This window comes from Triticum urartu, chromosome 1A, assembly GCF_056163025.1.
Source record: "Triticum urartu cultivar PI428250 chromosome 1A, HENAU_Tu73, whole genome shotgun sequence".
NCBI lineage: Eukaryota > Viridiplantae > Streptophyta > Magnoliopsida > Poales > Poaceae > Triticum > Triticum urartu.
The window spans coordinates 429,159,834-429,173,689 of record NC_141873.1 but is presented as its reverse complement, the minus strand read 5'-3'; positions in this window follow the sequence as shown (position 1 = coordinate 429,173,689).

Here is a 13,856-nt window from a genome sequence, read left to right as displayed (position 1 = left end):
GGCGAAGAATATCGAACGCCTCCTCACAGGCCTTAAAGCTCGCCTCTTGCCAAGGAATCACAAACAACACGGTTGGATTACCCACGCCCACATTGATGAGGATCCCATGATGAGGGGACACGATCTCTGGTTCGACAAGACGTGCCGATGGAAACTGCATCTCGGAACACGGATCGGGACGCTATAAAACAGTTCGAAATAATGACCGGGTGGAGACGTGGCATCTCACTACAAAAGATGTCAGTAGATGGGACTTGTTAAATATTATACTCTTTGCAGAGCATGTTTTGCAGAGCCGGACACGTTCTTTGTGTTCAAGGACTACGTTGAAATATTCGGAGGAGGAACCGCCTTGCAATGCCGAAGACAATCTGCGCGCCGGACACATTGTCATTGAAGTCTAGTTCAGGGGCTACTAAGGGAGTCCTGGACTAAGGGGTCCTCAGGCGTCTGGGCTACGTGACGTGGGCCGGACTGATGGGCCATGAAGAACAAGACAGAAGACTTCCCGCCGTGTCCGGATGGGGCTCTCCTTTGCATGGGTGGCAAGCTTGGCGTTCGGATATGAGGATTCCTTCCTCTGTAAACCGACTCTGTGCAACCCTAGGCCCCTCGGGTGTCTATATAAACCGGAGGGTTTAGTCCGTAGAGGCAATCACAATCATATAGGCTAGACATCTAGCGTTTAGCCATTACGATATCATGGTAGATCAACTCTTGTAATCCTCATATTCATCAAGATCAATCAAGCAGGAAGTAGGGTATTACCTCCATTAAGAGGGCCCAAACCTGGGTAAACATAATGTCCCCCGTCTCCTGTTACCATCGACCTTAGACGTACAGTTTGGGACCCCCTACCCGAGATCCACCGGTTTTCACACCGACACCCCCCGCCTCCGTATATAAAGGGCGAAAGGAGGAGGTGGCCGGCCTAAGGGGGCGCGCCATAAGGGGGGAGTCCTACTTGGACTCCTAGTCCAAGTAGGATTCGCCCCCCTCCTTCCTTCCATCGAAGAGGGAAAAGGGGAAGGGAGGGAGAGGGAGAAGGAAAGAGTGGGGCCGGCCCCTCCCCTAGTGCAATTCGCTTTGGGCAAGGGAGGGGCACGCCCCTCTCACGTGGCCTTTCTCCTCTCCTCCAATAAGGCCCAATAGGCCCAATACTTCTCCCGAGGGGTTCCGGTAACCTCCCGGTACTCCGGAAAAATGCCTGAACCACTCGGAACCATTCCGATGACCAAATGCAACCTTCCAATATATGAATATTTTCCTCTTGACCATTTCGAGACTCCTCGTCATGTCCGTGATCTTATCCGGGACTTCGAACAAACTTCGGTCATCAAATCACATAACTCATAATATAAATCGTCATCAAACGTTAAGCGTGCGGACCCTACGGGTTCGAGAAATATGTAGACATGACCGAGACACTTCTCCGGTCAATAACCAATAGCGGAACCTGGATGCTCATATTGGCTCCTACATATTCTACGAAGATCTTTATCGGTCAAACTGCATAACAACATGCGTTATTCCCTTTGCCAACGGTATGTTACTTGCCTGAGATTCGATCATCGGTATCATCATACCTAGTTCAATCTCGTTATCGGCAAGTCTCTTTACTCGTTTCGTAATACATCATTCTGGAACTAACTCATTAGTCACATTGCTTGCAAGGCTTATAGTGATGTGCATTACCGAGAGGGCCCAGAGATACCTCTCCGATACTTGACAAATCCTAATCTCGATCTATGCGAACTCAACAAACACCATCAGAGACACCTGTAGAGCATCTTTATAATCACCCAGTTATGTTTTGACGTTTTATAGCACACAAGGTGTTCCTCCGGTATTTGGGAGTTGCATAATCTCATAGTCAGAGGAATATGTATAAGTCATGAAGAAAGCAATAGCAATAAAACTAAACGATCATAATGCTAAGCCAACGGATGGGTATTGTCCATCACATCATTCTCTAATGTTGTGATCTCGTTCATCAAATGACAACACATGTCTATGGCCAGGAAACTTAACCATCTTTGATTAACGAGCTATTCTAGTAGAGGCATACTAGGGACACTCTGTTTGTCTATGTATTCACACATGTACTAAGTTTTCGGTTAATACAATTCTAGCATGAATAATAAAAAATTATCATGATATATGGAAATATAAATAACAACTTTATTATTGCCTCTAGGGCATATTTCATGCAAGTTCTTTCCATAAGCATGCATGACTATTTACGGAATACATGCCTACATTATATTGATGAACTGGAGCTAGTGCAGTATCGCCCTAGGTTATAACTCTCTCATGATGAATATCATCGAACAAGTCATCGATCCAATGCCTACAAAATTATCTTATAATTTTGTTACTAAGTTACTATTGCTATCATGATCGTTACACTTGCCACAAAATTACTGCTATCACTGTTACCGTTGCTATTGCTGCTGCCACTACTATCAAAACTATCATACTACTTTGCTACAGATCACTTTGCTGCAGATAATTAATCTCTAGGTGTGGTTGAATTGACAACTCAGCTGCTAATACCTTCAAATATTCTTTGTATCCCCTTGTGTCAAATCTATAAATTTGGGTTGAATACTCTACCCCCGAAAACTATTGTGATCCCCTATTCTTGTGGGTTATCACCCCCCTCCGCAGTTTACTCCTTCGGTCATAGCGTGGTAGTGCTTAGGTGAAGCCCTGCGCGGATCACATCACCATCACCGTGACCACGTCGTCGTGCTGACGGAACTCTCCCTCGACCCTCTGCTAGATCAAAAGTTCAAGGGACGTCATCGAGCTGAACGTGTGCTGAACACGGAGGTGCTGTACATTCGGTACTTGGATCGGTTGGATCGTGAAGATGTTCAACTACATCAACCGCGTTAGCCTAACGCTTCCGCTTTCGGTCTATGAGGGTACATGGACACAACTCTACCCCTCTCTTTGTTATGCATCTCCTAGATAGATCTTGCATGTTTGTAGCAATTTTTTTGAAATTGCATGCTACGCTCCCCAACAGTGGCATCCCAGCCAGGTCTATGCGCAGATGATATGCACGAGTACAACACAAAGAGTTGTGGGCGATAATAGTCAGACTGCTTACCACCAACGTCTTACTTCGATTTGGCGATATTGTTGGATGAAGCGGCCCGGACCAACATTACATGACCACGTTCATGAGATCAGTTCCACTATAAGAAATATGTCAACTTATGACCACCACTATTGGTCACTGAAAGGTCACAAATTTCCATTTATGACCTTTTTGTGACCAAAAACATAAGGTCAAAAGCTGGGCGTCGTAAACTGACTATAGCGACCTTTCTTCTGGAATGGTCGCAAACGTTTATGACCAAAATACGTCTACTGTGGCGTTTTGGTCACTAGCAACCTCCCCAGGCCACGTAGGCATCTAGCGTGGCAATCTGACGTGGCACAAGATTCAGCCCGGTCCAATTCGGTGTTTATATGGGCCGAGCCCATTAATTCAGCCCATTTATATTTTTTTCTGTGAATTTTTTGTCAGCTTCATGGACCAAGCCCAACATTGCAGCCTTTTTATTTTTGGCCCATGGCCTTTTTGTCTCAACAGTTTCATTTTTTTCTTTTTTTATAAATTGGGTTCACTAGTCAGGTGGGTCCCCATTGTCAGGTTCTAGTACTGGGTCCTAGCCATCAGGGCAATATTCTTCATTTTTTTATTTCACGCAAATAAATACCTGGTATTTAAATTGGCACACAGAAAACACACGAAATACTTCAAATATTATCAACCATCAAAGTGCTACATCATATAACACACATACAAATGTGATCAGCATCAAGTTTACAATCAGATAACAAGCTCCACAAGTGTACAATCACATGAGCCAGGTTCTGCTACATCATACACACATACAAATAGGAGCAGCATAAAGGGCTTCATTAATGCAAAACTTGACACTTGACAACAATGTTAGAACTATGCTTCCTCCGACTTCTTTGTCCTGATGCTCACGAAGAAACATGAAAGCCCAGCATCTGCATGTTACAGAACAAAATGTTTAGGAACAAAATAGAAGTAAATCTAACAGCATATTTAACAATAAATAACAGAATAATGAAGTTAACGAGACATTTTAAAATCAACTTGACAGTTGACAGCAATGTTTGCATTGGACACATCCAAAACTAAAATTATACATAAATGCCTAAATTCCAATGCCCAATGCCTCAGTTTAGTAAACACTAAGCATGGTACATAGTAAATATTGGACACAACCAAAACTGAAATCATTTACTCTATCAAGCAACAATGATGCAACACACAAGAAAAGAGAGATGCACAACGGAGCAGCATCATATATCACACAATATGTACACTGCCAGCTCACCGAAGAACTTGTGGTCGCCGCCGTACACAGCCACCATAACGCCGGTCACCTCGTTGATCTTGTCCTGGAAGTTCTCTAACTCCAGGTTGTTCCACTGCAGCTCGGTATTTTCTCAACCGTATGTGTACATGCATCATGTCATACATAAAATATTCTAGTCAATATTCTCAGCTAACTTTGATGTAATGAAAATAATTACTTAAGGACTTGGGGTAAAAATTGATATTAGACATCAAAATTAGCAGCGCTCATTTCAACCATGTTCAGACTAACTTGAGGTAAATTAGCAGTAATGATATTAGTTACAAGCTAGGTGTGTAACTGCTGTCAACACCACCACCACCAGAGACACGCAAGATAAGCATCAACACCACCATGATTTTGATATCAGCCACTCCATATCACCAGAGCATCACAGGGGCACATATGTAAAGCAAGTACACGTGGGCAGCTACTGACAGACCCTAGAACCACATGAATTTATCACCAGAGAGCTCCAGTAGGAGTTGATGCTTGGTTACAGCATCTAGCAGCAACTAGTACAGCCCCACGTCCAACCCAAATCATGGCCAAGGCCATGCAGGAGCTACATCAGAGAAGAAGGAATGGGGAGGAGCTCACTAGAGGGACATTGTAGCCGTAGCAGAGGCTCAGCCACACCACGGCTGTGGTGTGACCATCACCACATCCAAGAGAGGGTCTGGAAGCCGCCGAAGCACCACAGCGGTGACCAGGGCAAGCGTTGGGCATAGTGACGCCACCCCAGGGACATCACCGCATGGACATCACCGGCCTCGCCCTGTTTCAAGAAATGTTCAGAACAACTTTGTCAGACTCGATCAATTCTAAAGAAACCAAGTTCGTCGTCAGACACATACATACATACAGGAAGCAAAAGAAGAAGAAACATAGCTCTACATAATGTTTATATCAAATGAGCAAGACACAAGAAGCAAGACACAGAAGAATTTTAGCTTTACATAATGTTTACAAGAACAGGACACCAATACAGGATTTAACTTGTCCTCAACACTGTTAACAAGGTACTGAAAGTAGCTATGTGCATCAGCCACACCAAGTCTTATCATGAATTGGTTGCTTTTACAAACTGTAATATATTTCTGGACAACAAACTAAATAGATCGCTGCCCTCAAACCGTACATCCAAACAAAGCAAACAAGTACTCTATGGAAACCTTAGAACATGCTTTATTTAGCTAATTTACAGATCAGTTGTGTACTGTCTACGAAAATAAACATTTTGGTACCCCAAAGTTGCAGATCGTGTATGATTGCCTAGTTTAAGAGCAGAATTCCAATGGAGACAATGCACATGTAGCAGGTACGTAAAAGACATTTTTCAGGAAGTTTATGAATGAGAATATTAGCCTAGTAGTAGCAGCAGCTGTGGAACTACCGCGCTAAGATATTACTCCAGATGGTTGGATGAGGTTCTGGTTTGACAACATCTCTGAAATCAAAGGTGAACAAAACCGTAGGTGTAAGCTTCCCATGGATGAGGTTCTGGTTTGACAACATCTAGCACCAAATCAGTAGCTAGATGACCACCAACAACACAAACCAGCTCGAACAAATCAACAGTCAGTCAGTCAGTTAGGTGTAAGCTGCCCATGTGTACAGAAACAAGAACATATGGATCAATATGCATTAGCAGCAACAGAAATTGACCCTAGCTAATCCGGTTGTAGCTCATCCATGGCAGGGAACCACATCACATGTCAGTCAAGGGAAATATTAGAACAGATGAGTAGTACAAGCTATCAATGATTTTCCACTTTAGAACAGGGCACATGCATCAATTTTTATAGTCAGGAACAAAGAAGACAATGATTTTCCACTTTAGTACAGTTATGGTTATCTCAAAGAATTTGTGCCTCATAAACATGCATGGAATTTCTATCTCAAAGAAGTATACATATTTATCTTGTTTAATTAGGCCAGCAGCACAAAACAACCATGCAGAAATGTCAGGGCAACAGAGCAGCAAGGTATCATGCATACCAACATAGTTAGACTGCAGATATGTTAGACCAAAAGATGTGAGCGACGGTAGACTACACCAACACTAACTAGGTAACAGAATTACTTAAGACTGTAGCTCAGGAATTCGTTATCCACGCTAATATAAAATTCGCTCAAATGGAGCCTTGGAAACACCCTTTCCCAAGTAGTGAGATCCATATATCGGCCCTCAGTTCCAAAGCTTCATAAAGACCTACAGAAGAGGGATGATTCAGACAAGATTAGTTCAACAAAAATAATACAATAACATTCAGTAAATAATGATATAAACAAGAGTTTGTGCGTTCACTAGTCAGGAACTCAGGAACCAAACCAAATTTTAAGGTTGAAAAGGAGAGAGCGGCGATAATAACAAAATGCATGACAAGCAGGCAGCGTCCGACAATTCCTTGAAGCTACAGATTTAGCAGACTAGAAAACACAAGAAATGTATGGTTGGTTTGCCTAATCAAACTAGTAGAATCCACTGTTGACACATGAAGCACGGAGCGGAGGCGTACGAGGCTAAACATAATGATAGAGCTACGGAACTTGCTATTACAACAAGATAATACACAGGTGCCTGGATGTATCCAAAGAATTGTGCAGGTCTTTAAAGTCTGCACATTCTAGTAAGAGAAGTGACAAAATTGATGGGAAAAGTGTATACTTTCAGGCCAAACTGATTGTTTCTATTTCGCTCACTGAATCGTAACTTCGCCTGAAATCATAACTTGCATATTCCCAGATACCAAGCATTCGAGCCTACCCCAGATTTGCATGCTCAACTGCCTAGAATATAGATGATGGGAAAATGTGGCAAGCAATCAATCCTATTTCTGCATTGAGATCCCAGACCAAATGCTGGGGTCACCGATTGATAGGCAAGAGAACGAATCATATGCAGAAGAAAACTTGAGCGACTGAAACCATACACTGTTGGCATTTGCCGTTCTTCGATACAGCGTGCTCCCATGGAATTCCCAGACTGGCCGAGGGGCAGCTGTAATCCGCATCCTACCAACCTACCGGCCCACCCACCCAAAACACCTCGAATCTAGCGTGTCAGAAACCTACGGGCCCGGCAACGGCCGAATCACCAGATCGAAAACAAGCCATTGCTGCGTACGCCCGCCCTACCAGATCCAATCGAACCAGACCACAACGTACAGATTGGGGAGATGGACGGGGGATGGGCGCGTGCGGCGTACCTCGACGGTGGGTTTGCCGCGGCTGTCGAAGATCTGGCGGGACTTCACGGACTGGATCGTCCCTGCCATGGCCGGGGCCGAAGCTTGGAGAAGAAGAAGCCATGGTAGCTACCACCTGAGTAGTACAGGCATCCTCATCGTCGGTGAGGATCCATCTTTGCCTTCATGGGTGCCTGCAGAGAGAGAGATTCAGATAGAGAAATCATGAGAAATAGAGAGTAGGGGAAGAGAGAGAGGCGGCCAGATCCGGCGAACGAAGCGGGCGACGCGAGCTTGGGCTGGCCGGTCATGGCGGCGCGCTGGCCGGTCGAGGCGGAGGAGGGGGCCGGGGCGAGGGAGGAGGGCCAGCAGGGAGAGCAACAGGGGGCAGAGGTTGTGTGCGCGCGGGCAGCAGAGAGGCTCGCCGGTGGAGGGGATGGGGTAAACTCAAGACCCTCGCAGGAGAGGGTGGAGCAGCTTCGCTTGGGGGTGGGGGTCGAGCTCCGCTGGAGCGAGGTGGCCGACGCACGTAGGAATGGAGATGGAGGCCGGGGGCTCTGACTTGGATTGGATTTGGGAGGGAGAAGGCGGCAGCGGCGATTGGGAGAAGGGGGCTAGGGTTTCGTGGGTGGACGAGGGTGAGAGGGATATGGGGTGATTCGGGAGGGGGTGAGAGCGACGGGGGGGAGGGGGGTCCGGGCGCATCCGACGGTGCTTAATCCATGATCCGCGTGAGCTGATTTTAGACCAATCAGAACACAGTATCCCCTTTGATGATGTTAAGACCATTTAAATTGGTCGTAATTGATTGAAAACAAGATTTTGAATCATGTATGCTATTTGACCACCTAAGAAATTTAAAAAAATATAGAAATAAAAAAACCTTCGCATTATGTCACCAAGTGTGACCTACTCCCTCCGTCTCATAATATAAGAACGTTTTTAACACTAGTTTAGTGTCAAAAACATTCTTATATTATGGGACGGAGGGAGTACTTTTCAGTAAAAATAACAAACTTTGAATAATGTTAATATCATTAAAAAAGTGTTCTAAGATATGATTTTTTTGTAAGAGAATCATTTTTCAAGTGTCCAAAATGATGTTTTTTATAAAGAACTTAGCAAATATATGTTGCAAATTTGGAGCACATCAATTTTATAATTCACAATCATAGCACATGTGGAGCACATCAAATACTTTTTCAAGCTTATGTTATTGTGTTTTTTCTATTTGTGTCTCTTATTTTTTGCACAAGGGTGCATTTTGGAATGGCATGGTTTGTTCAAATGATCTCATATTGTGCACAAGGGTGCATCATGGAATTCCAAACATTGTTGCCTGAGAGAGTTTTCATTTTCTTTGCACAGAAAATTCATTTTCCATTTTCCGAGTGCCCGAATTGAGTTCTTTTTGTGAAGGACCTACCATATATTTGTTGCAAAATTGGACCAAATCATTTTTTGAAAATACTACGCCATATTTGATTCACAATAGACAAAATGGTTGGGTGTCAAAAGTTTTGATCCACCTCTGGTGAAAAAGACAAATTCCCGCCAATTTACTAGGAAGCGGGTCAAATTTGAACTGGAGCTGCCTCATAGTTTGCTCTTTATTTTTTCAAAAAATCATTTCTAGGTACATAAGTATCTATTTAATCATAGAAACATCAAAAGTTTTGCAAGATTCAACCACTAGCTAGGAACGGTCAAGCCCGCCGTTTTGACGCATTTTGAAACGGGCATAAAAGTTTCAAAAAAAATCAAAAAATTAGGAAACATTCGCATTGTGTCATTATATGTGACCAAGTTTCTAGGAAAAATAATAAACTTGTAATACGGAAATTATTTTAAAAAAGTGTTCTCAGAAATGAGTTATCACGCGTGAAGATTCAGGGTTTTCAAGCCAAATGATCAATCTTATGGCCACATTCATGGCATAGTTTGTTCAAATAATCTCATATTGTGCACAAGGGTGCATCTTGGAATTCTAAACATTGTTTCCTAAGGGAGTTTTCATTTTCTTTGCATGGAAAATTCATTTTCCATTTTCCGAGTGCCCGAAATGAGTTCTTTTTGTGAAGGACCTACCATATATTTGTTGCAAAATTGGACCAAATCATTTTTCGAAAATACTAGGCCATATTTTATTCACAATTGACAAAATGGTTGGGTGTCAAAAGTTTTGATCCACCTCTGGTGAAAAAGACAAATTCCCGCTGATTCAGTAGGAAGTGGGTCAAATTTGAACTGGAGCTGCCTCATAGTTTGCTCTTTATTTTTTCAAAAAATCATTTCTAGGTACATAAGTATCTATTTAATCAGAGAAACACCAAAAAAATTCCAAGATTCAACCACTAGCTAGGAACGGTCATTCCCGCCGTTTTGACCGCATTTTGAAATGGGCATAAAAAATTCAAAAAAAATCAAAAAATTGGGAAACCTTCGCATTGTGTCATCATATGTGGCCAAGTTCCTAGGAAAAATAACAAACTTGTAATACGGCAATTATTTTAAAAAAGTGTTCTCAGAAACGAGCTATCATGTGTGGAGATCAATGGCTTTCAAGCCAAATGATCAATCTTATGGCCACATTCATGGCATAGTTTGTTCAAATGATCTCATATTGTGCACAAGGGTGCATATTGGAATGGCAAACAATGTTGCCTAAGGAAGTTTTCATTTTCGTTGGACGAAAAAACCATTTTCCATTTTTCGAGTGCCTGAAAGGAGGTTTTTTTGTGAAGGAACTACCAAATAATTGTTGCAAAATTGGACCGAATCATTTTTATAAAATACTAGGCCATATTTAATGCACAATTGACAAAATGGTTGGGTGTAAAAATTTTTGATCCACCTCTCGTGAAAAAGGCAAATTTCCGCCGATTCAGCTGGAAGCGGGTCAAATTTGAACTGCAGCTGCCTCATAGTTTGCTATTTATTTTTTTCAAAAATCATTTCTAGGTACATAAGTATCTATTTAATCAGAGAAACACCAAAAAATTCCAAGATTCAACCACTAGGTAGGAACGATCATTCCCGCCGTTTTGACCGCATTTTGAAACGGGTATAAAAAATTCAAAAAATTGGGAAACCTTCACATTGTGTCATCATATGTGGCCAAGTTCCTAGGAAAAATAGCAAACTTGTAATACGGTAATTATTTTAAAAAAATGTTCTCAGAAACGAGCTATCATGTGTGGAGATCAATGGCTTTCAAGCCAAATGATCAATCTTATGGCCACATTCATGGCATAGTTTGTTCAAATGATCTCATATTGTGCACAAGGGTGCATATTGGAATGGCAAACAATGTTGCCTAAGGAAGTTTTCATTTTCGTTGGACGAAAAAACCATTTTCCATTTTTCGAGTGCCCGAAAGGAGGTTTTTTTGTGAAGGAACTACCAAATAATTGTTGCAAAATTGGACCGAATCATTTTTATAAAATACTAGGCCATATTTAATGCACAATTGACAAAATGGTTGGGTGTAAAATTTTTTGATCCACCTCTCGTGAAAAAGGCAAATTTCCGCCGATTCAGATGGAAGCGGGTCAAATTTGAACTGCAGCTGCCTCATAGTTTGCTATTTATTTTTTTCAAAAATCATTTCTAGGTACATAAGTATCTATTTAATCAGAGAAACACCAAAAAAATTCCAAGATTCAACCACTAGCTAGGAACGGTCATTCCCGCCGTTTTGACCGCATTTTGAAACGGGTATAAAAAATTCAAAAAAAATCAAAAAATTGGGAAACCTTCGCATTGTGTCATCATATGTGGCCAAGTTCCTAGGAAAAATAACAAACTTGTAATACGGCAGTTATTTTAAAAAAGTGTTCTCAGAAACGAGCTTTCATGTGTGGAGATCAATGGCTTTCAAGCCAAATGATCAATCTTATGGCCACATTCATGGCATAGTTTGTTCAAATGATCTCATATTGTGCACAAGGGTGCATATTGGAATGGAAAACAATGTTGCCTAAGGAAGTTTTCATTTTCGTTGGACGAAAAAACCATTTTCCATTTTTCGAGTGCCCGAAAGGAGGTTTTTTTGTGAAGGAACTACCAAATAATTGTTGCAAAATTGGACCAAATCATTTTTATAAAATACTAGGCCATATTTAATGCACAATTGACAAAATGGTTGGGTGTAAATTTTTTTTGATCCACCTCTCATGAAAAAGACAAATTTCCGCCGATTCAGTTGGAAGCGGGTCAAATTTGAACTGCAGCTGCCTCATAGTTTGCTATTTATTTTTTCCAAAAATCATTTCTAGTTACATAAGGACCTATTTAATCATAAATACATGGTTTGGTGGCGATACGTCGAGGTTTGGGCGGTGGCCGAGGATCTCAACTCTAGAGCGCGTAAACTCGCATGCCCGTCATGTGGTCACCGCGTGACCGTAATGTTGCCATGTGTTCTGGGCGGCTTAGGCATGTCTAGTGGGTTGGGCACTCCCCAGGTTGGTGCTAGGAAGAAAATTACAACATAAGATTCTCACGAGAAGACCGATCGATGCTCAAACATGAATTAGCAGCCAAGTGTTTGATTAGCGGCACGGGAAATACACATGGCCAATGGGCGTGAGTTTTGGCTGAGGATGATCATCTACTAAGGAGAATGTCTTCACAAATTTTTAGCTCAAAAGGAGGATCCTAGGTGGTACTTGCTTTGCAAAGTACCATGCTGGACAAAAATATGAATGTTGAAGCTGGGCTCGAAATAATGAATGGATTGACCTGAAATTTTGTGGAGGATGGTTATTTGGGCATAGGAAAGCATTGTAGAAAATTGATACCATTTGGACATGCCAAAGTAGTACTTCCTTCACAATGCTCTTCTATGGACAGAAACTTGGGAAAACTAGTGAGAGAGATTGGATGAATGAAATGAGCTCAAAATTGGTGTAGGTAAGTTACTTAGGTATGGTCATGCGCTGGTCAATTTTCAGATCATTTGGGTAAGCCTAGCTAGTACTTACTTCACAAAGCTTCTCTTGAGGTAGAAACTTTGGAAATTTCCCGAGAAAGATTTACTAGGAAAATTGAGCTGAATATTATCATGTGGAAATGATTTGGGTATGGAAGAGTGCCCGAAAAGTTTGAGGGTAATAGGAGGGGTCTATATAACACTTGCTTTGCAACGTGCCAATTTGGCCATAAAATATAAATTGAACCTGGGCTCACATAGATGATTTGACTGAGCTACAATTTGGAGGAGGGCTATAATTTGGGCATATGAAAAAACTGTATAAATTTCATGTCATTTAGAGATACAAAAAAGGTACTTCCTTCACAATGCTTCTAGGTGGACAAAAACTTTGGAAATTTACCGAGGAAGATTTGCTAGGCAAATGGAGCTGAATTTTGTCATGCGGCAATGATTTGGATAGGAAAGAGTGCCTAAAAATTCGTAGGGCAATCAAGAATATATAAATAGCACTTCCTTCATAAAGTGTTGTTGTGAACATAATAGGAAAATGAATATTGTTGAATTAGTTTTGAACTAGGCAAGGAAGGATTTTTACATATTTGATGAAGATATGACACAAAGAATTTATGAGATTTTTTTAGGAATTTTGGGAATGATAGAAATATAGGTTGCTTCACAACCTAGGGCAAAAACTGCCACATGGACATGACACATAGGCAAAACTGATGAGATGGCGCCTAGTCATCACAACCCACCACAGTCTACAAGGTTATGACCATCTATATTGGTCATTAACAACTAGAAATAAGGCAGCGGACTAGCACTGTTTGCTTTGTGACCATTTCGTGTAAGGAAATTACGACCTTTCTATCCAAAATGGTTGCAATGGTTTAGGGTTTGAAGCCCCCTGAACAACTTTTGACCAATTGGTCTAAAATGGTCATAAATTTATGACCAATTCTTTGAGGGTCACTGATAGAAGGTCATAAGTTGACATATTTCTTGTAGTGTTCTACCGACGTGCTTTGCACACAGGTGGCTGGCGGGTGTCTGTTTCTCCAGCATTAGTTGAATCGAGCTTTACTACAATGGGTCCTTGTTGAAGGTTAAAACAACACACTTGACAAAAAATCGTTGTGGTTTTGATGCGTAGGTTAGAACGGTTCTTGCTAGAAGCCCGTAGCGGCCATGTAAAACTTGCAACAACAGAGTAGAGGACGTCTAACTTGTTTTTATAGGGCATGTTGTGATGCGATATGGTCAAGACATGATGAGATATAAATTTTTGTATGAGATGATAATGTTTTGTAAAAGTTATCG